This window comes from Mytilus californianus, unplaced genomic scaffold, assembly GCF_021869535.1.
Source record: "Mytilus californianus isolate M0D057914Y unplaced genomic scaffold, xbMytCali1.0.p SCAF_9, whole genome shotgun sequence".
NCBI lineage: Eukaryota > Metazoa > Mollusca > Bivalvia > Mytilida > Mytilidae > Mytilus > Mytilus californianus.
In genome coordinates this window covers 42,958,661-42,980,844 of record NW_026262745.1, presented here as the reverse complement: position 1 = coordinate 42,980,844, position 22,184 = coordinate 42,958,661, and the positions used below count along the sequence as shown (strand labels likewise).

The 22,184-nt window shown below is 37.8% G+C and overlaps 1 long non-coding RNA gene across 30 annotated transcripts; it reads left to right on the top strand.

Annotated features, from left to right (window-relative positions):
• The first annotated feature begins 1,979 nt into the window (after nt 1-1,979).
• LOC127714244 (uncharacterized) lies at nt 1,980-15,463 on the top strand. Of its 30 annotated transcripts, XR_007987635.1 has the most exons (18): nt 1,980-3,363; nt 3,541-4,034; nt 4,567-4,856; nt 5,031-5,310; nt 5,841-5,915; nt 7,507-7,961; nt 8,138-8,314; nt 8,490-8,564; nt 9,097-9,160; nt 9,516-9,693; nt 10,225-10,617; nt 10,796-10,972; nt 11,326-11,400; nt 11,577-11,929; nt 12,636-12,914; nt 14,332-14,509; nt 14,684-14,822; nt 14,999-15,463. It is a non-coding gene; the product is annotated as an uncharacterized LOC127714244 (long non-coding RNA). The 30 variants fall into 30 exon arrangements; XR_007987638.1 differs by lacking the exons at nt 8,490-8,564; nt 9,097-9,160; nt 9,516-9,693 and adding an exon at nt 9,732-10,085 and having other exon boundaries at nt 1,980-3,438; nt 3,616-3,717; nt 4,073-4,604; nt 4,782-4,856; nt 10,263-10,617; XR_007987652.1 differs by lacking the exons at nt 7,507-7,961; nt 8,490-8,564; nt 9,097-9,160; nt 9,516-9,693 and adding exons at nt 6,093-6,547; nt 9,732-10,085 and having other exon boundaries at nt 1,980-3,438; nt 3,616-3,717; nt 4,073-4,604; ... (1 more) ...; nt 5,273-5,310; nt 10,263-10,617.
• The last annotated feature ends 6,721 nt before the right edge of the window (nt 15,464-22,184 follow it).

Here is a 22,184-nt window from a genome sequence, read left to right as displayed (position 1 = left end):
AGCATAAAGGAAAGTAGTATATATTTAAACACCAAATTTTCTACACATACATGTAGGTGTTACTTTTAGAATATATGTAGCAATTCAGTAATTTTCGGATATAAAGATAGTTGCATGACTGGTGATCATTATAGAACACTTTTTGACTGATAATATTGTATAATGAAAAAAATAATAATAAAATCTGCCAGACCTATTTGTATAAAACATAAGAATAAGTATTACGAATTATTGTCGGAGAAATAGAAATTAAACGTAAAAATATTATGTGGTAGACGACCACATATGCATAATATCATTTTAAAGTTACGTTGGTGGAAATTGTTTGAAATCTATCAGTAAATTCGTTTAACTCCTTCAAATCACATTAAACATAAAAAAAATCTCCATTTTATCTTAGTGAAGAGCACATGTTTACCGTTGAGGTCTCAGAAAGAAGAAAAGTCTGACCACTGGTATATAAAGTTCATAAGATGGATCTTTTCCCCAACATATACAGTTAGGTCTGCTTTATATCTTGACATCTAGAAATTGACATTGGAGGTTGGGTCGGATCAGAACTATATGTTTAAAAAAACAAACTGCAATAGTCTTGAATATGTAAGAACTGTTTGCTACTGGACGTTAAAGCAACAATAAACCTTAGACGCATCATTACACCAAATGTTCACGATAGGTCACATATATAACAGCTATGATATGATCTGATCTGACGTTAAACTTGACCTTAGCCATGGGTATGAAATGTAGATGGAGGTTATTTACCTCTGGAAGACCGCTTTTTCACTCCTGATCATGCACATCTATTCCAAGTTTCATAATTTTCAGTCAATGTGCATCTTAAAACATATAGAGATGGAAATCTTTTTAAAATAGCTTTTGGTTGAGATCTTTTGCGTTTCTTGTTTCGTCATAAATCCGACCGTTTAGTTTTTTGTTTGAATTGTTTCACATTTTGTCCTTTCGGGGCCTTTTATAGTCGACAGGAGGTAAAGGTCTTGCTCATTGATGAAGGCTGTACGGTGACCTATAGTTGCGCACATCCACGTCATTTGGACACTGGTGGATAGATGTCTCATTGTCAATTATACATATCTCTTTATTTTCATATTATCTGTATTATTTGATAATTCGTTTTTGTTGTGGTGTTTCATGATAGTTGTTTAAATTATTCCTATCAAAGCATTTGCTTTTACTTTTTGAGATACACAGAATGACCAATGTATTTAACAAGAGTGCACACGCTGAAATGTCTCGCTTTCTTAACTAACCATTGATATTATGTTGATAGTCCTAAATGAAAGCTTTACTACAACTATCACATAAACTTAACATGATCCAAGAAAATGAAGTCAAGGTCATATAAACCAAACGAGAAATACATGTACACCTTACAATCATTCAATACACTAAATATAGTTGACCTATTGCTTATAGTTTCTAAGAAACAGACTTAACCAAGAAAACTAAACATTGACCGATGAATCGTGAAAATGAGGTCAAGGTCAGATGAACCATGCCAGACAGACATGAACAGCTTACAATCCTTCCATACAACAAATATAGCTGACCTATTGCTTATAGTTTAAGAAAAACAGACTGAAACACATAAACTTAACACTGAGCAATGAACCGTGAAAATGAGGTCAAGGTCAAATAAAACCTGCGAGACTGACATGTACATCATAGAATATTTCCATACACCAAATATAGTTGACTTATTGCATATAGTATAAGAAAAAAGACCAAAACTCAAAAACATAACTTTGACCACTGAACCATGAAAATGAGGTAAAAGTCAGATGACACCTGCCAGTTGGACATGTACACCTTACAATCATTCCATACACCAAATATAGTAGACCTATTGCATAAAGTATAAGAAAAACGGACCAAAACACAAAAACTTAACTATAACCACTGAACTATGATAATGAGGTCAAGGTCAGATGACACCTGCCAGCTAGACATGTACACCACCAGGCTGAAGCTAGCGAACAATAACTAGCGAACAATAAGCCAGCGAACAATAAGGCGATATATCTAAAAACCGAAAAAATGAATAAGACAGCAACGGCCGTCAAATGAAAAATATTTAAAAAGGCAGACATTCCGTCCAAATATTGCAATTTCAACTCTATCGTGAAATGGTATTTATCCCATCCATTGATAAAACAAGTCGCATCTCTTTTTAGGCTAATATTCAGTACCACAGTAAATCTGCATCTGTCAAGGGATTATTTGTAGGTGTAAGACCACTAATGCATCCACTTCAATTTAGAACGTATGTAAAAGTAGTCCTTCCCTGTAAAATATAGCACCTTTGATGTCATTGTTTAATTGAACTATAATACACATTTGCAGAAATGAGGGTTGGACTATTCCATGGCTTCTAGAGAAAAATAATGAGGGGTGTCACGGGGTATGACTATATAAGTCTTGTAGAGGAGAAATTGGTGCATCTTTTGCGCAAGGTATCGAAGGGCGCTATGTTCAAAAATCTGAAACTAGAGCTCAAAATTAAAACAAAAAAATGTTAAAAACAGGGAGGTTGGCCTATTCCATGGCTTCTAGAGAAAAATAATGAGGGGTGTCACGGGGTATGACTATATAGGTCTTGTCGAGGAGAAACAGGCGCATCTTTTGCGCAAGGTATCGAAGGGCGCTATGTTCAAAAATCTGAAACTAGAGCTCAAAATTAAAAAAAAAAAATGTTAAAAACAGGGGGGTTGGCCTATTCCAGGGCTTCTAGAGAAAAATAATGAGGGGTGTCACGGGACATGACTATATAGGTCTTGTAGAGGAGAAACAGGCGCATCTTGTGCGCAAGGTATCGAAGGGTGCTATGTTCAAAAATCTAAAACTAGAACTCAAAATTTAAAAAAAAATTGTTAAAAACAGGGGGGTTGGCCTATTCCATGGCTTCTAGAGAAAAATAATGAGGGGTGTCACGGGGTATGACTATATAGGTCTTGTAGAGGAGAAACAGGCGCATCTTTTGCGCAAAGTATCGAAGGGCGCTATGTTCAAAAATCTGACACTAGAGCTCTAAATTTAAAAAAAAAAAATGTTAAAAACAGGGGGGTTGGCCTATTCCATGGCTTCTAGAGAAAAATAATGAGGGGTGTCATGGGGTATGACTATATAGGTCTTGTAGAGGAGAAACAGGCGCATCTTTTGTGCAAGGTATCGAAGGGCGCTATGTTCAAAAATCTGAAACTAGAGCTCAAAATTAAAAAAAAAAATGTTAAAAACAGGGGGGTTGGCCTATTCCATGGCTTCTAGAGAAAAATAATGAGGGGTGTCACGGGGTATGACTATATAGGTCTTGTAGAGGAGAAACAGGCGCATCTTTTGCGCAAGGTATCGAAGGGCGCTATGTTCAAAAATCTGAAACTAGAGCTCAAAATTAAAAAAAAAAATGTTAAAAACAGGGGGGTTGGCCTATTCCATGGCTTCTAGAGAAAAATAATTAGGGGTGTCACGGAATATGACTATATAGGTCTTGAAGAAGAGAAACAGGCGCATCTTTTGCGCAAGGTATCCAAGGGCGCTATGTTCAAAAATCTGAAACTAGAGCTCAAAATTAAAAAAAAAAATGTTAAAAACAGGGAGGTTGGCCTATTCCATGGCTTCTAGAGAAAAATAATGAGGGGTGTCACGGGATATGACTATATAAGTCTTGTAGAGGAGAAACAGGCGCATCTTTTGCGCAAGGTATCGAAGGGCGCTATGTTCAAAAATCTGAAACTAGAGCTCAAAATTAAAACAAAAAAATGTTGAAAACAGGGAGGTTGGCCTATTCCATGGCTTCTAGAGAAAAATAATGAGGGGTGTCACGGGGTATGATTATATAGGACTTGTAGAGGAGAAACAGGCGCATCTTTTGCGCAAGGTATCGAAGGGCGCTATGTTCAAAAATCTGAAACTAGAGCTCAAAATTAAAAAAAAAAATGTTAAAAACAGGGGGGTTGGCCTATTCCATGGCTTCTAGAGAAAAATAATGAGGGGTGTCACGGGGTATGACTATATAGGTCTTGTCGAGGAGAAACAGGCGCATCATTTGCGCAAGGTATCGAAGGGCGCTATGTTCAAAAATCTGAAACTAGAGCTCAAAATTAAAAAAAAAAATGTTAAAAACAGGGGGGTTGGCCTATTCCATGGCTTCTAGAGAAAAATAATGAGGGGTGTAACGGGACATGACTATATAGGTCTTGTAGAAGAGAAACAGGCGCATCTTGTGCGCAAGGTATCGAAGGGTGCTATGTTCAAAAATCTGAAACTAGAACTCAAAATTTAAAAAAAAATTGTTAAAAACAGGGGGGGTTGGCCTATTCCATGGCTTCTAGAGAAAAATAATGATGGGTGTCACGGGGTATGACTATATAGGTCTTGTAGAGGAGAAACAGGCTCATCTTTTGCGCAAAGTATCGAAGGGCGCTATGATAAAAAATCTGACACTAGAGCTCTAAATTTAAAAAAAAAATCTTAAAAACAGGGGGGTTGGCCTATTCCATGGCTTCTAGAGAAAAATAATGAGGGGTGTCATGGGGTATGACTATATAGGTCTTGTAGAGGAGAAACAGGCGCATCTTTTGTGCAAGGTATCGAAGGGCGCTATGTTCAAAAATCTGAAACTAGAGCTCAAAATTTAAAAAAAAAATGTTAAAAACAGGGGGGTTGGCCTATTCCATGGCTTCTAGAGAAAAATAATGAGGAGTGTCACGGGGTATGACTATATAGGTCTTGTAGAGGAGAAACAGGCGCATCTTTTGCGCAAGGTATCGAAGGGCGCTATGTTCAAAAATCTGAAACTAGAGCTCAAAATTAAAAAAAAAAATGTTAAAAACAGGGGGGTTGGCCTATTCCATGGCTTCTAGAGAAAAATAATGAGGGGTGTCACGGGGTATGACTATATAGGTCTTGAAAAGGAGAAACAGGCGCATCTTTTGCGCAAGGTATCGAAGGGCGCTATGTTCAAAAATATCACTAGAGCTCAAAATTAAAAAAAAATAGTTAAAAACAGGGAGGTTGGCCTATTCCATGGCTTCTAGAGAAAAATAATGAGGGGTGTCACGGGGTATGACTATATAAGTCTTGTAGAGGAGAAACAGGCGCATCTTTTGCGCAAGGTATCGAAGGGCGCTTTGTTCAAAAATCTGAAACTAGAGCTCAAAATTAAAACAAAAAAATGTTAAAAACAGGGAGGTTGGCCTATTCCATGGCTTCTAGAGAAAAATAATGAGGGGTGTCACGGGGTATGACTATATAGGTCTTGTCGAGGAGAAACAGGCGCATCTTTTGTGCAAGGTATCGAAGGGCGCTATGTTCAAAAATCTGAAACTAGAGCTCAAAATTTAAAAAAAAAATTTTAAAACAGGGGGGTTGGTCTATTCCATGGCTTCTAGAGAAAAATAATGAGGGGTGTCACGGCATATGACTATATAGGTCTTGTAGAGGAGAAACAGGCGCATCTTTTGCGCAAGGTATCAAAGGGTGCTATGTTCAAAAATCTGAAACTAGAGCTCAAAATTAAAAAAAAAAATGTTAAAAACAGGGGGGTTGGCCTATTCCATGGCTTCTAGAGAAAAATAATGAGGGGTGTCACGGGGTATGACTATATAGGTCTTGTCGAGGAGAAACAGGCGCATCTTTTGTGCAAGGTATCGAAGGGCGCTATGTTCAAAAATCTGAAACTAGAGCTCAAAATTTAAAAAAAAAATGTTAAAAACAAGGGGGTTGGTCTATTCCATGCCTTCTAGAGAAAAATAATGAGGGGTGTCACGGGATATGACTATATAGGTCTTGTAGAGGAGAAACAGGCGCATCTTTTGCGCAAGGTATCGAAGGGCGCTATGTTCAAAAATCTGAAACTAGAGCTCAAAATTAAAAAAAAAAATGTTAAAAACAGGGGGGTTGGCCTATTCCATGGCTTCTAAAGAAAAATAATTAGGGGTGTCACGGAATATGACTATATAGGTCTTGAAGAAGAGAAACAGGCGCATCTTTTGCGCAAGGTATCGAAGGGCGCTATGTTCAAAAATCTGACACTAGAGCTCAAAATTAAAAAAAAAAATGTTAAAAACAGGGAGGTTGGTCTATTCCATGGCTTCTAGAGAAAAATAATGAGGGGTGTCACGGGATATGACTATATAAGTCTTGTAGAGGAGAAACAGGCGCATCTTTTGCGCAAGGTATCGAAGGGCGCTATGTTCAAAAATCTGAAACTAGAGCTCAAAATTAAAACAAAAAAATGTTGAAAACAGGGAGGTTGGCCTATTCCATGGCTTCTAGAGAAAAATAATGAGGGGTGTCACGGGGTATGATTATATAGGACTTGTAGAGGAGAAACAGGCGCATCTTTTGCGCAAGGTATCGAAGGGCGCTATGTTCAAAAATCTGAAACTAGAGCTCAAAATTAAAAAAAAATGTTAAAAACAGGGGGGTTGGCCTATTCCATGGCTTCTAGAGAAAAATAATGAAGGGTGTCACGGGGTATGACTATATAGGTCTTGTCGAGGAGAAACAGGCGCATCTTTTGCGCAAGGTATCGAAGGGCGCTATGTTCAAAAATCTGAAACTAGAGCTCAAAATTAAAAAAAAAAATGTTAAAAACAGAGGGGTTGGTCTATTCCATGGCTTCTACAGAAAAATAATGAGGGGTGTCACGGGACATGACTATATAGGTCTTGTAGAAGAGAAACAGGCGCATCTTGTGCGCAAGGTATCGAAGGGTGCTATGTTCAAAAATCTGAAACTAGAACTCAAAATTTAAAAAAAAATTGTTAAAAACAGGGGGGGGTTGGCCTATTCCATAGCTTCTAGAGAAAAATAATGAGGGGTGTCACGGGGTATGACTATATAGGTCTTGTAGAGGAGAAACAGGCTCATCTTTTGCGCAAAGTATCGAAGGGCGCTATGATCAAAAATCTGACACTAGAGCTCTAAATTTTAAAAAAAAATCTTAAAAACAGGGGGGTTGGCCTATTCCATGGCTTCTAGAGAAAAATAATGAGGGGTGTCATGGGGTATGACTATATAGGTCTTGTAGAGGAGAAACAGGCGCATCTTTTGTGCAAGGTATCGAAGGGCGCTATGTTCAAAAATCTAAAACTAGAGCTCAAAATTTTTAAAAAAAATGTTAAAAACAGGGGGGTTGGCCTATTCCATGGCTTCTAGAGAAAAATAATGAGGAGTGTCACGGGATATGACTATATAGGTCTTGTAGAGGAGAAACAGGCGCTTTTTTTGCGCAAGGTATCGAAGGGCGCTATGTTCAAAAATATGAAACTAGAGCTCAAAATTAAAAAAAAAAAATGTTAAAAACAGGGGGTTGGCCTATTCCATGGCTTCTAGAGAAAAATAATGAGGGGTGTCACGGGGAATGACTATATAGGTCTTGAAAAGGAGAAACAGGCGCATCTTTTGCGCAAGGTATCGAAGGGCGCTATGTTCAAAAATATCACTAGAGCTCAAAATTAAAAAAAAATAGTTAAAAACAGGGAGGTTGGCCTATTCCATGGCTTCTAGAGAAAAATAATGAGGGGTGTCACGGGGTATGACTATATAAGTCTTGTAGAGGAGAAACAGGCGCATCTTTTGCGCAAGGTATCGAAGGGCGCTTTGTTCAAAAATCTGAAACTAGAGCTCAAAATTAAAAAAAAAAATGTTAAAAACAGGGGGGTTGGCCTATTCCATGGCTTCTAGAGAAAAAAAATGAGGGGTGTCACGGGGTATGACTATATAGGTCTTGTAAAGGAGAAACAGGCGCATCTTTTGCGCAAGGTATCGAAGGGCGCTATGTTCAAAAATCTGAAACTAGAGCTCAAAATTAAAAAAAAAAATGTTAAAAACAGGGGGTTGGCCTATTCCATGGCTTCTAGAAAAAAATAATGAGGGGTGTCACGGGGTATGACTATATAGGTCTTGAAGAGGAGAAACAGGCGCATCTTTTGCGCAAGGTATCGAAGGGCGCTATGTTCAAAAATCTGACACTAGAGCTCAAAATTAAAAAAAAAATGTTAAAAACACGGAGGTTGGCCTATTCCATGGCTTCTAGAGAAAAATAATGAGGAGTGTCACGGGGTATGACTATATAGGTCTTGTAGAGGAGAAACAGGCGCATCTTTTGTGTAAGGTATCGAAGGGCGCTATGTTCAAAAATCTGAAACTAGAGCTCAAAATTAAAAAAAAAAATGTTAAAAACAGGGGGGTTGGCCTATTCCATGGCTTCTAGAGAAAAATAATGAGGGGTGTCACGGGGAATGACTATATAGGTCTTGTCGAGGAGAAACAGGCGCATCTTTTGTGCAAGGTATCGAAGGGCGCTATGTTCAAAAATCTGAAACTAGAGCCAAAATTTGAAAAAAAAATTTAAAAACCAGGGGTTTGGTCTATTCCATGCCTTCTAGAGAAAAATAATGAGGGGTGTCATGGGATATGACTATATAGGTCTTGTAGAGGAGAAACAGGCGCATCATTTGCGCAAGGTATCGAAGGGCGCTATGTTCAAAAATCTGAAACTAGAGCTCAAAATTAAAAAAAAAAATGTTAAAAACAGGGGGGTTGGCCTATTCCATGGCTTCTAGAGAAAAATAATGAGGGGTGTCACGGGGTATGACTATATAGGTCTTGAAGAAGAGAAACAGGCGCATCTTTTGCGCAAGGTATCGAAGGGCGCTATGTTCAAAAATCTGAAACTAGAGCTCAAATTTAAAACAAAAAAATGTTAAAAACAGGGAGGTTGGCCTATTCCATGGCTTCTTGAGAAAAATAATGAAGGGTGTCACGGGGTATGATTATATAGGAATTGTAGAGAAGAAACAGGCGCATCTTTTGCGCAAGGTATCGAAGGGCGCTATGTTCAAAAATCTGAAACTAGAGCTCAAAATTAAAAAAAAAAAATGTTAAAAACAGGGGGTTGGCCTATTCCATGGCTTCTAGAGAAAAATAATGAGGGGTTTCACGGTGTATGACTATATAGGTCTTGAAGAGGAGAAACAGGCGCATCTTTTGCGCAAGGTATCGAAGGGCGCTATGTTCAAAAATCTGACACTAGAGCTCAAAATTAAAAAAAAAAATGTCAAAAACTGGGAGGTTGGCCTATTCCATGGCTTCTAGAGAAAAATAATGAGGGGTGTCACGGGGTATGACTATATAAGTCTTGTAGAGGAGGAACAGGCGCATCTTTTGCGCAAGGTATCGAAGGGCGCTATGTTCAAAAATCTGAAACTAGAGCTCAAAATTAAAACAAAAAAATGTTAAAAACAGGGAGGTTGGCCTATTCCATGGCTTCTAGAGAAAAATAATGAAGGGTGTCACGGGGTATGACTATATAGGTCTTGTAGAGGAGAAACAGGCGCATCTTTTGCGCAAGGTATCGAAGGGCGCTATGTTCTAAAATCTGAAACTAGAGCTCAAAATTAAAAAAAAAAAATGTTAAAAACAGGGGGTTGGCCTATTCCATGGCTTCTAGAGAAAAATAATGAGGGGTGTCACGGGGTATGACTATATAGGTCTTGAAGAGGAGAAACAGGCGCATCTTTTGCGCAAGGTATCGAAGGGCGCTATGTTCAAAAATCTGACACTAGAGCTCAAAATTAAAAAAAAAAAATGTTAAAAACAGGGAGGTTGGCCTATTCCATGGCTTCTAGAGAAAAATAATGAGGGGTGTCACGGGGTATGACTATATAGGTCTTGTAGAGGAGAATCAGGCGCATCTTTTGTGCAAGGTATCGAAGGGCGCTATGTTCAAAAATCTGAAACTAGAGCTCAAAATTTAAAAAAAAAAATGTTAAAAACAGGGGGGTTGGCCTATTCCATGGCTTCTAGAGAAAAATAATGAGGGGTGTCACGGGGTATGACTATATAGGTCTTGTCGAGGAGAAACAGGCGCATCTTTTGTGCAAGGTATCGAAGGGCGCTATGTTCAAAAATCTGAAACTAGAGCCAAAATTTAAAAAAAAAATGTTAAAAACAAGGGGGTTGGTCTATTCCATGGCTTCTAGAGAAAAATAATGAGGGGTGTCACGGGATATGACTATATAGGTCTTGTAGAGGAGAAACAGGCGCATCTTTTGTGCAAGGTATCGAAGGGCGCTATGTTCAAAAATCTGAAACTAGAGCTCAAAATTTAAAAAAAAAATGTTAAAAACAAGGGGGTTGGTCTATTCCATGCCTTCTAGAGAAAAATAATGAGGGGTGTCACGGGATATGACTATATAGGTCTTGTAGAGGAGAAACAGGCGCATCTTTTGCGCAAGGTATCGAAGGGCGCTATGTTCAAAAATCTGAAACTAGAGCTCAAAATTAAAACAAAAAAATGTTAAAAACAGGGAGGTTGGCCTATTCCATGGCTTCTAGAGAAAAATAATGAAGGGTGTCACGGGGTATGACTATATAGGTCTTGTAGAGGAGAAACAGGCGCATCTTTTGCGCAAGGTATCGAAGGGCGCTATGTTCTAAAATCTGAAACTAGAGCTCAAAATTAAAAAAAAAAAATGTTAAAAACAGGGGGTTGGCCTATTCCATGGCTTCTAGAGAAAAATAATGAGGGGTGTCACGGGGTATGACTATATAGGTCTTGAAGAGGAGAAACAGGCGCATCTTTTGCGCAAGGTATCGAAGGGCGCTATGTTCAAAAATCTGACACTAGAGCTCAAAATTAAAAAAAAAAAATGTTAAAAACACGGAGGTTGGCCTATTCCATGGCTTCTAGAGAAAAATAATGAGGGGTGTCACGGGGTATGACTATATAGGTCTTGTAGAGGAGAATCAGGCGCATCTTTTGTGCAAGGTATCGAAGGGCGCTATGTTCAAAAATCTGAAACTAGAGCTCAAAATTAAAAAAAAAAATGTTAAAAACAGGGGGGTTGGCCTATTCCATGGCTTCTAGAGAAAAATAATGAGGGGTGTCACGGGGTATGACTATATAGGTCTTGTCGAGGAGAAACAGGCGCATCTTTTGTGCAAGGTATCGAAGGGTGCTATGTTCAAAAATCTGAAACTAGAGCCAAAATTTAAAAAAAAAATGTTAAAAACAAGGGGGTTGGTCTATTCCATGGCTTCTAGAGAAAAATAATGAGGGGTGTCACGGGATATGACTATATAGGTCTTGTAGAGGAGAAACAGGCGCATCTTTTGTGCAAGGTATCGAAGGGCGCTATGTTCAAAAATCTGAAACTAGAGCTCAAAATTTAAAAAAAAAATGTTAAAAACAAGGGGGTTGGTCTATTCCATGCCTTCTAGAGAAAAATAATGAGGGGTGTCACGGGATATGACTATATAGGTCTTGTAGAGGAGAAACAGGCGCATCTTTTGCGCAAGGTATCGAAGGGCGCTATGTTCAAAAATCTGAAACTAGAGCTCAAAATTAAAAAAAAAAATGTTAAAAACAGGGGGGTTGGCCTATTCCATGGCTTCTAAAGAAAAATAATTAGGGGTGTCACGGAATATGACTATATAGGTCTTGAAGAAGAGAAACAGGCGCATCTTTTGCGCAAGGTATCGAAGGGCGCTATGTTCAAAAATCTGACACTAGAGCTCAAAATTAAAAAAAAAATGTTAAAAACAGGGAGGTTGGTCTATTCCATGGCTTCTAGAGAAAAATAATGAGGGGTGTCACGGGATATGACTATATAAGTCTTGTAGAGGAGAAACAGGCGCATCTTTTGCGCAAGGTATCGAAGGGCGCTATGTTCAAAAATCTGAAACTAGAGCTCAAAATTAAAAAAAAAATGTTAAAAACAGGGGGGTTGGCCTATTCCATGGCTTCTAGAGAAAAATAATGAGGGGTGTCACGGGGTATGACTATATAGGTCTTGTCGAGGAGAAACAGGCGCATCTTTTGCGCAAGGTATCGAAGGGCGCTATGTTCAAAAATCTGAAACTAGAGCTCAAAATTAAAAAAAAAAATGTTAAAAACAGGGGGGTTGGTCTATTCCATGGCTTCTAGAGAAAAATAATGAGGGGTGTCACGGGACATGACTATATAGGTCTTGTAGAAGAGAAACAGGCGCATCTTGTGCGCAAGGTATCGAAGGGTGCTATGTTCAAAAATCTGAAACTAGAACTCAAAATTTAAAAAAAAATTGTTAAAAACAGGGGGGGGTTGGCCTATTCCATGGCTTCTAGAGAAAAATAATGAGGGGTGTCACGGGGTATGACTATATAGGTCTTGTAGAGGAGAAACAGGCTCATCTTTTGCGCAAAGTATCGAAGGGCGCTATGATCAAAAATCTCACACTAGAGCTCTAAATTTAAAAAAAAAATGTTAAAAACAGGGGGTTGGCCTATTCCATGGCTTCTAAAGAAAAATAATGAGGAGTGTCACGGGGTATGACTATATAGGTCTTGTAGAGGAGAAACAGGCGCATCTTTTGCGCAAGGTATCGAAGGGCGCTATGTTCAAAAATATGAAACTAGAGCTCAAAATTAAAAAAAAAAAATGTTAAAAACAGGGGGTTGGCCTATTCCATGGCTTCTAGAGAAAAATAATGAGGGGTGTCACGGGGAATGACTATATAGGTCTTGAAAAGGAGAAACAGGCGCATCTTTTGCGCAAGGTATCGAAGGGCGCTATGTTCAAAAATATCACTAGAGCTCAAAATTAAAAAAAAATAGTTAAAAACAGGGAGGTTGGCCTATTCCATGGCTTCTAGAGAAAAATAATGAGGGGTGTCACGGGGTATGACTATATAAGTCTTGTAGAGGAGAAACAGGCGCATCTTTTGCGCAAGGTATCGAAGGGCGCTTTGTTCAAAAATCTGAAACTAGAGCTCAAAATTAAAAAAAAAATGTTAAAAACAGGGGGGTTGGCCTATTCCATGGCTTCTAGAGAAAAAAAAATGAGGGGTGTCACGGGGTATGACTATATAGGTCTTGTAGAGGAGAAACAGGCGCATCTTTTGCGCAAGGTATCGAAGGGCGCTATGTTCAAAAATCTGAAACTAGAGCTCAAAATTAAAAAAAAAAATGTTAAAAACAGGGGGTTGGCCTATTCCATGGCTTCTAGAAAAAAATAATGAGGGGTGTCACGGGGTATGACTATATAGGTCTTGAAGAGGAGAAACAGGCGCATCTTTTGCGCAAGGTATCGAAGGGTGCTATGTTCAAAAATCTGACACTAGAGCTCAAAATTAAAAAAAAAATGATAAAAACACGGAGGTTGGCCTATTCCATGGCTTCTAGAGAAAAATAATGAGGAGTGTCACGGGGTATGACTATATAGGTCTTGTAGAGGAGAAACAGGCGCATCTTTTGTGTAAGGTATCGAAGGGCGCTATGTTCAAAAATCTGAAACTAGAGCTCAAAATTAAAAAAAAAAAAATGTTAAAAACAGGGGGGTTGGCCTATTCCATGGCTTCTAGAGAAAAATAATGAGGGGTGTCACGGGGTATGACTATATAGGTCTTGTCGAGGAGAAACAGGCGCATCTTTTGTGCAAGGTATCGAAGGGCGCTATGTTCAAAAATCTGAAACTAGAGCCAAAATTTGAAAAAAAAATTTAAAAACCAGGGGTTTGGTCTATTCCATGCCTTCTAGAGAAAAATAATGAGGGGTGTCACGGGATATGACTATATAGGTCTTGTAGAGGAGAAACAGGCGCATCTTTTGCGCAAGGTATCGAAGGGCGCTATGTTCAAAAATCTGAAACTAGAGCTCAAAATTAAAAAAAAAAAATGTTAAAAACAGGGGGGGTTGGCCTATTCCATGGCTTCTAGAGAAAAATAATGAGGGGTGTCACGGGGTATGACTATATAGGTCTTGAAGAAGAGAAACAGGCGCATCTTTTGCGCAAGGTATCGAAGGGCGCTATGTTCAAAAATCTGAAACTAGAGCTCAAATTTAAAACAAAAAAATGTTAAAAACAGGGAGGTTGGCCTATTCCATGGCTTCTTGAGAAAAATAATGAAGGGTGTCGCGGGGTATGATTATATAGGAATTGTAGAGAAGAAACAGGCGCATCTTTTGCGCAAGGTATCGAAGGGCGCTATGTTCAAAAATCTGAAACTAGAGCTCAAAATTAAAAAAAAAAAATGTTAAAAACAGGGGGTTGGCCTATTCCATGTCTTCTAGAGAAAAATAATGAGGGGTTTCACGGTGTATGACTATATAGGTCTTGAAGAGGAGAAACAGGCGCATCTTTTGCGCAAGGTATCGAAGGGCGCTATGTTCAAAAATCTGACACTAGAGCTCAAAATTAAAAAAAAAATATGTCAAAAACTGGGAGGTTGGCCTATTCCATGGCTTCTAGAGAAAATAATGAGGGGTGTCACGGGGTATGACTATATAAGTCTTGTAGAGGAGGAACAGGCGCATCTTTTGCGCAAGGTATCGAAGGGCGCTATGTTCAAAAATCTGAAACTAGAGCTCAAAATTAAAACAAAAAAATGTTAAAAACAGGGAGGTTGGCCTATTCCATGGCTTCTAGAGAAAAATAATGAGGGGTGTCACGGGGTATGACTATATAGGTCTTGTAGAGGAGAAACAGGCGCATCTTTTGCGCAAGGTATCGAAGGGCGCTATGTTCAAAAATATCACTAGAGCTCAAAATTAAAAAAAGATAGTTAAAAACAGGGAGTTTGGCCTATTCCATGGCTTCTAGAGAAAAATAATGAGGGGTGTCACGGGGTATGACTATATAAGTCTTGTAGAGGAGAAACAGGCGCATCTTTTGCGCAAGGTATCGAAGGGCGCTATGTTCAAAAATCTGAAACTAGAGCTCAAAATTAAAAAAAAAAATGTTAAAAACAGGGGGTTGGCCTATTCCATGGCTTCTAGAGAAAAAAAAATGAGGGGTGTCACGGGGTATGACTATATAGGTCTTGTAGAGGAGAAACAGGCGCATCTTTTGCGCAAGGTATCGAAGGGCGCTATGTTCAAAAATCTGAAACTAGAGCTCAAAATTAAAAAAAAAAATGTTAAAAACAGGGGGTTGGCCTATTCCATGGCTTCTAGAAAAAAATAATGAGGGGTGTCACGGAGTATGACTATATAGGTCTTGAAGAGGAGAAACAGGCGCATCTTTTGCGCAAGGTATTGAAGGGCGCTATGTTCAAAAATCTGACACTAGAGCTCAAAATTAAAAAAAAAAATGTTAAAAACACGGAGGTTGGCCTATTCCATGGCTTCTAGAGAAAAATAATGAGGAGTGTCACGGGGTATGACTATATAGGTCTTGTAGAGGAGAAACAGGCGCATATTTTGCGCAAGGTATCGAAGGGTGCTATGTTCAAAAATCTGAAACTAGAGCTCAAAATTAAAACAAAAAAATGTTAAAAACAGGGAGGTTGGCCTATTCCATGGCTTCTAGAGAAAAATAATGAGGGGTGTCACGGGGTATGATTATATAGGACTTGTAGAGGAGAAACAGGCGCATCTTTTGCGCAAGGTATTGAAGGGCGCTATGTTCAAAAATCTGAAACTAGAGCTCAAAATTAAAAAAAAAAAAAAATTTTAAAAACAGGGGGGGTTGGCCTATTCCATGGCTTCTAGAGAAAAATAATGAGGGGTGTCACGGGGTATGACTATAAAGGTCTTGTCGAGGAGAAATAGGCGCATCTTGTGCGCAAGGTATCGAAGGGCGCTATGTTCAAAAATTTGAAACTAGAGCTCAAAATTAAAAAAAAAAATGTTAAAAACAGGGGGATTGGCCTATTCCAGGGATTCTAGAGAAAAATAATGAGGGGTGTCACGGGACATGACTATATAGGTCTTGTAAAGGAGAAACAGGCGCATCTTGTGCGCAAGGTATCGAAGGGTGCTATGTTCAAAATCTGAAACTAGAACTCAAAATTTTTAAAAAAAATGTTAAAAACAGGGGGGTTGGCCTATTCCATGGCTTCTAGAGAAAAATAATGAGGGGTGTCACGGAGTATGACTATATAGGTCTTGTAGAGGAGAAACAGGCGCATCTTTTGCGCAAGGTATCGAAGGGCGCTATGTTCAAAAATCTGAAACTAGAGCTCAAAATTTGAAAAAAGTGGTTAAAAACAGGGGAGTTGGTCTATTTCATGGCTTCTAGAGAAAAATAATGAGGGGTGTCACGGGGTATGACTATATAGGTCTTGTAGAGGAGAAACAGGCGCATCTTTTGCGCAAGGTATCAAAGGGCGCTATGTTAAAAAAATCTGAAACTAGAGCTCAAAATTTGAAAAAAAATGGAAAAAAACAGAGGGGGTTGGCCTATTGGTGTAATACCTCCATTGATTTTCATTTATTATTTTTTTTTAAATTTGCAGTTTTCCAAAAAAATGTGGAGAATTTATCTTTGTTTCAAATTAAAAAATTAACATAACATTTCATTGCATATAAGTAAATAACTATCACTGTCAGTTAACCAATCAAATTTGCCCCTTATTTAACCTGTGTATAAGCTTTAGTAACCATGCAACCTCAAGTTTCCAAAATATTCTATAGAAACCCCAAATAAAACAATAATGATTCTTTGAAATACCCAAGATACATGTATATGTTTATGACCCAGAAATGTTTGACTGCAATAAAATGATGGATTAATTACCTACAACTGTCAAATTTAAGGGAATATTTTTTTCGACCTATTTTTGTATGCAACCGGATGTGACATGCCATGATTTGGTGGTATTACACCTGAAGAAGACATTTTTATTTAATAAACTGAAAGATTTTTTCCTTTGTAATACTGTTTTTTTCAAGCATTCCTGTCATGTTTTGTCATAATCAGTTCAATAGTTGGAGAAAAATCTAGTATAATGTACGACGACATCTTCAGCGATTCGTGCAGAATTTTTTCGAAAAATCCAAACCAAGCCGCATCATGATAGAATGTAGTGTGGACCAATGATGATTAAATATTTATCTCATCTGCCTACAAACAGTTGAATATGATACAAAAGATGACTTAAGGATGATAAATACCACTACTGGACCCTTTGTCTTCTTTATAAGGTCTCTTTTGGTCCATTTATACATGTCATTTCCTCAAAATTTCAACTTTTCAGGCCAATAAATAAAAATAATGAAGTAACTTTCACTCATTTATGATAGAAATGTTATAATAAATTACATTTAGTAATTGAAGTATTCAAGCAGAATGAACAATCCATATAAAAGTTTACTGGAGGTTTTAATAAGTCCTTACGTAAAACTTAAATTTACGCTGCGTTCCAGAGAGGGACATAACAAGCTTCTCTATTAGTGAATAATTTGTTGGTACTGCTTTACAAAATAATCACATTTACTTATAACTATATATTTATTAAAATATTTCTGAGAGAAAACTTTCTATTATAGCAGAATATAAGAAAAAAGGATAAAAAGCTCCCCAAAACACCGTGAAGTATGGCTTGTTCTGTTAACTAATATTCATGGTAGAGTCCAATTTCAAGGAAATGTTCTCATAAAATATGTTTTGGAGACTCAATCCACTCAGAATATTTCATTGTTTGTAATATTTCAATAGCAAGAAGTTTTAACACACGAGAGTACTCACAAGGTCAAAGGTGCATGTACAGCACCCCATATTAGGTGTAATACCACCATTGATTTTCCCCTATTAGTCTTTTTTAGAATTTGCACTTTTCAAAAAATTGTGCAGAATTTATCTTTGTTTCAAATTAAAAAAATACTTGGCATGAGTAAAGTTTTATCCTGTCCAGTACTATAGAAAAGAATTCACATAAAATTTCATTGCATATAAGAAAATAACCATAACTGTCAGTTAACCAATCAAATTTCACCCCTTATATAACCTGTATACAAGCTTTAGTTACCATGCAACCTCAAGTTTCCAAAATATTCTATACAAACCCAAAATTTAAAAAAAATGATGCTTTGAAATACCCAAGATACATGTACATGTTTATGACCCAGAAATGTTTTACTGCAATAAAATGATGAATTAATTACCTATAACTGTCAAATTCAAGGGAATATTTTTTTTCGACCTATTTTCGTATGCAACCGGATGTGACGTACCAAGCATTGGTGGTATTACACCTATTCAATGGCTTCTAGAGAAAAAAATAATGTGGCGTTTCACGGGGTATAGCTATATAGGTCTTGTAGAGGAGAAACAGGCGCATGGTTTGCGCAAGGTTTCGAGTTGCGCTTTGTCCAAAAACTGAAACTAGGGCTCGGAATTTCAAAAAAATTTGGGAAAAACAACAGGAATTTGCCTATTCCATAGCCTCTGGATGTCGCGGGGTAAGACTATAAAGGTCTTGTAGAGGGAACACAGGCGCATAGTTTGCGCAAAGCTTCAAGAGGTGCTATGTCGAAAGGAACTAAAATTTAGTGAGGAACAAAGCCAACTCAAATGTCAGACAAGAACGTGAAAACCGTGAAAAAGACATATCAGAGTCAGGAAAGAAGAATTTCTTGTCATATGAAGTCGAAATGAAAATCCAAATCCCCCCATCCGAATTACATGATGAAAGAGATTGTAAAATGTGTTATGTAAGTACTGATAAAGACAAGGCTGAACACTGGCTGAATTTTTTTCAAGGGAATTTCGAAAAAGAAAACGACGAAGATGAAGGAACTTTAGTGCGAAGGCCAGCTGGTATACAACCTAAAGTTCTATATACTATGACAGACTTAATAGACAGTCTACTTTGTATTATTTTCAAAAGTCTATTTATATCAGAGGTTTTGTACCAGAATAAAACAAAATCGGCAAACAGTACTGAGTTGTTAAAGATATGATAGTAAAACTACATACAGACCAGTTAACTTTATCATTGACAATCCAAGCGCCACATTCTTAAAGACGGTATAAGTACCCTCGTCCACGTGCGTGCATTGTCTGATATAAATAAATGTTTACTAGCTATATAGGCAAAAAAAGAAACGTTACCCTGGTTTTTAATTAAAAGAAATTACATGTATTAATTTATAATATTTTCCAGATTAAAACTAGTGACCTGAATGATTTATCTATCATTTACTAATTTGTTAAAAATTCGAAGACGACGTTACGTCATTTTCTGATTTTAAACAAATAAGCATTTTTTCAAACATTTACCTGTATAGAGATGGAATTGAGTTGTCCTTTTGTTCATTAGATGTGTCGAGCACTATTGTTAACAAAAGGTCGCATTAAAAAATTGAAATGGTTACACGTAAGTCAATGCCACGTCTACGTCATAATGAGCGAGAACGAGCTATTGTGTTGTTTGCAGCAAAAATGACTCTTACACAGGTTGCAAATCATCCCAATGTCTCTAGAATGAATATTGAAAGGCTTAAGACTCGTCTTAGAGATACTGGCACGACAAATAATCGTCCCCGAGGTTGCAGGCAACGTGAAACGAAGTTACGTCAAGACAGTCACATCCGCATTATTCATCTCCGGAATCGATTTGTAAACTTGTCACAAACAGCACGACAAACTCATGGAAGAAACAACAACAGGCTTTATTCCCAAACAGTTTGTAACCGACTGCATCAAGTTTGCCTAAGAGCTCATCGTCCGTTGAAGGGACCTATCCTTACGCAGGGTCACAGGATGTCGAGACTTGAATGGACTCGGGTACGGATTCGATGGAATAGGCTAACATGGAGACAAGTCCTTTTTACCGATGAATAGAAATTCAACTTGACATTTAGGCACGGCAAAGCCAGTGTCTACCGGAGGTGCAATGCATGATTTTCTGATGCGTGCGTACAGGAAACGGATCGGTTTGAGGGTGGCGGAATTGTGGTATGGGACGGAATAACCTACCAGGAACGCACCGATCTGACAATTATTGAAGGTAACCTAAATGCAAAAAGGTATAGGAACGAAATTCTGGCTCCACTCGTTCTCCCGTTTCTCCGAAGGCATCGTTTTAACCACGTTTTTCAGCAGGAAAACGCCCGTTGTCACGTGGCACACATTTTAATGATTTTTTGGAGAATAATCACATTCGTGTGTTGCCGTGGCCAGCAATGTCTCCAGATTATCGCCAATGGAACATCTTTGGGACGAACTTGGACGACCCATCAGAAAGAGCCAAAATCCATTGGAAATGCTCGCCAATCTCCAAATAGCATTTTTCAGGGAATGGAACAACACAAAGGCCATTGATAAAGAGGGATGATCATGGGTAGTTCCTTCAAATACTGGAACATGAACGACAACCATGTTCGGATGCTGTAATGAAATGGTGGGTTATTAAAAAAAGTAAAAGACAGCACGTATGAAACCTAGTGCGACCAGATTTAAACGGATATAAAATTAATGAAGATAGAATATGATGCAGCAATCAAAGAACATGAGAAAAAATAATGGACAAGTTGGACAAGTGTGACCACAAACTCAAACATGCAGAACCATTTGATTAGTTAACTTCACGAAAATAAAATGGCAGAGGACAAGGTGATGAATGTTTGGTATGCAAAGAAATAGTAAGAACAAGAAAGAGAAATTCAATAGATTGACGGAGTGAGATGTGTTAAAATAAACTAGAGTAGATATCGAGACCTTAAAAATTAAGGGGTTATACGTTGCATCATAATCATACCTCTCGTAAATACCACACACATGACGTTTACTATGTGCCGCACTTAATGTAATGTCACGTCACTTTTATTTCTATCTTAAGAAGGGAAATGGATACAAAGCTGAAAGCCATTCGTTTCGGACATAAACGAGCGCTTACAAGACTTTGGAAGAATTTTGGAGACACAACTGCAGAGATAGTTTCGATATAGAAATTGAGGAAGTCACAGCTATTTTAGATTCCGTGTCACAGAAAAGTGATATTTAGAAAGGTCTTAATGATAAAATTGTAGAAGCTTGCTCGGATGAAAACGTGGTGGAAGAAATTCAGCAAACAGATCAGTACATGTTCGTTTAGATTAAAAAATCCGTCAAATTAAAAAATCATTCAATCCTCACAATCAACTAGTCATAATTTATTCGTCAATACTACCGTTTTTCAAGCTAGTCATTTTACTCCCTCTGATACACCCATACATATCATGATTTCACCTACAGGCAATAGTGTACCCGCAAGCGACTCCTCTCAATAGAACCCGCACGCCAAATGATTCACGTCGACACCTCTTGTACAATAAAATGCAGTATAGTTTTATACTAGTTACCCTGCTATATCAGAGAAAACCGTTAAACCCATTGGTTACTAGTAACCTTTACATTCTCATAACCTTTACAGTCTTGGAGAATCATCAGAATAAAGACCTTCTAGAGAGGTTAGTTTAAACATAGTTATTTTTAGTGGATTTCGAAACAAGTTATTGTAACTTATATTAATCATATCCCTCTCTACTTTGCTGGTGCGAGTGCTGCCTTGTAGCGGCATTAGCCTGGTCTTTTTCGAAATCTACAAGGTTGTCTTTTACGTGAAGTGATATGGATCTCTCTTAATGTGGGTCAGCCGTTTATCGTACCCTTCCGACAGACTATCATCGTTCCTGAAGATAATACTCGCAAATGGTGTCAAGGGAGAGCCGAAAATTTGGTCCCTGAAATTTTCTTCCAGGAACAGAGATCGAACCACGAACCTTTGTGTTTGAACAGAGAGGTTGTGACTCCATGTCTAATTGTTTGATCCAAGAAATAAATGACTGAGATTACCTATCCATTTCTCAAAGAGATCATTGACATCACCCCGATTTTGCCTTCGCAATACCTTAGGTAGCAATAAACAGTTAGGAAAAAATATTAAAATGTTCCCTCATAAATTTTACCATCCCCTTTTCATTGCCTTCTTGCAATATTAAGCTTACTGTTTGTGTCATATATGTTCATATGTATGTAATCAGAATCTTCCATAGATTTCATATCCAGTATATGAAATGGTAAAATATAATTTCTACTTGGTGTATCCATGGCAACAATCTGCATTTTTTTGTTATAAAATATAGCAAAAAGGGGGGAAAAGATGTCACATATTTCCCCAAAATTTGACCAAAAGTAGAATTTCAATCACTTCAAGTAATACCTTTTCTGAAACTGTTTACATATATCTTTCAATAAATCCAATGAAAATCATATGTCTTTCGTCTCATTTTTTTGTAAAATTGCGTCAAAAACTTCGTGTAGAAAAAAAGTGTTTGTAAACATTACATTAATTTCTGGACCGATGACCGGTCTAGCCATGAAAATACGGAAAGTCAAACAGAAAATAGCCCATAAAACATGAAAAAAATAATCTTGATGTTCTTATAAACCACCTTTGAAGGCTAAATTAGAACTC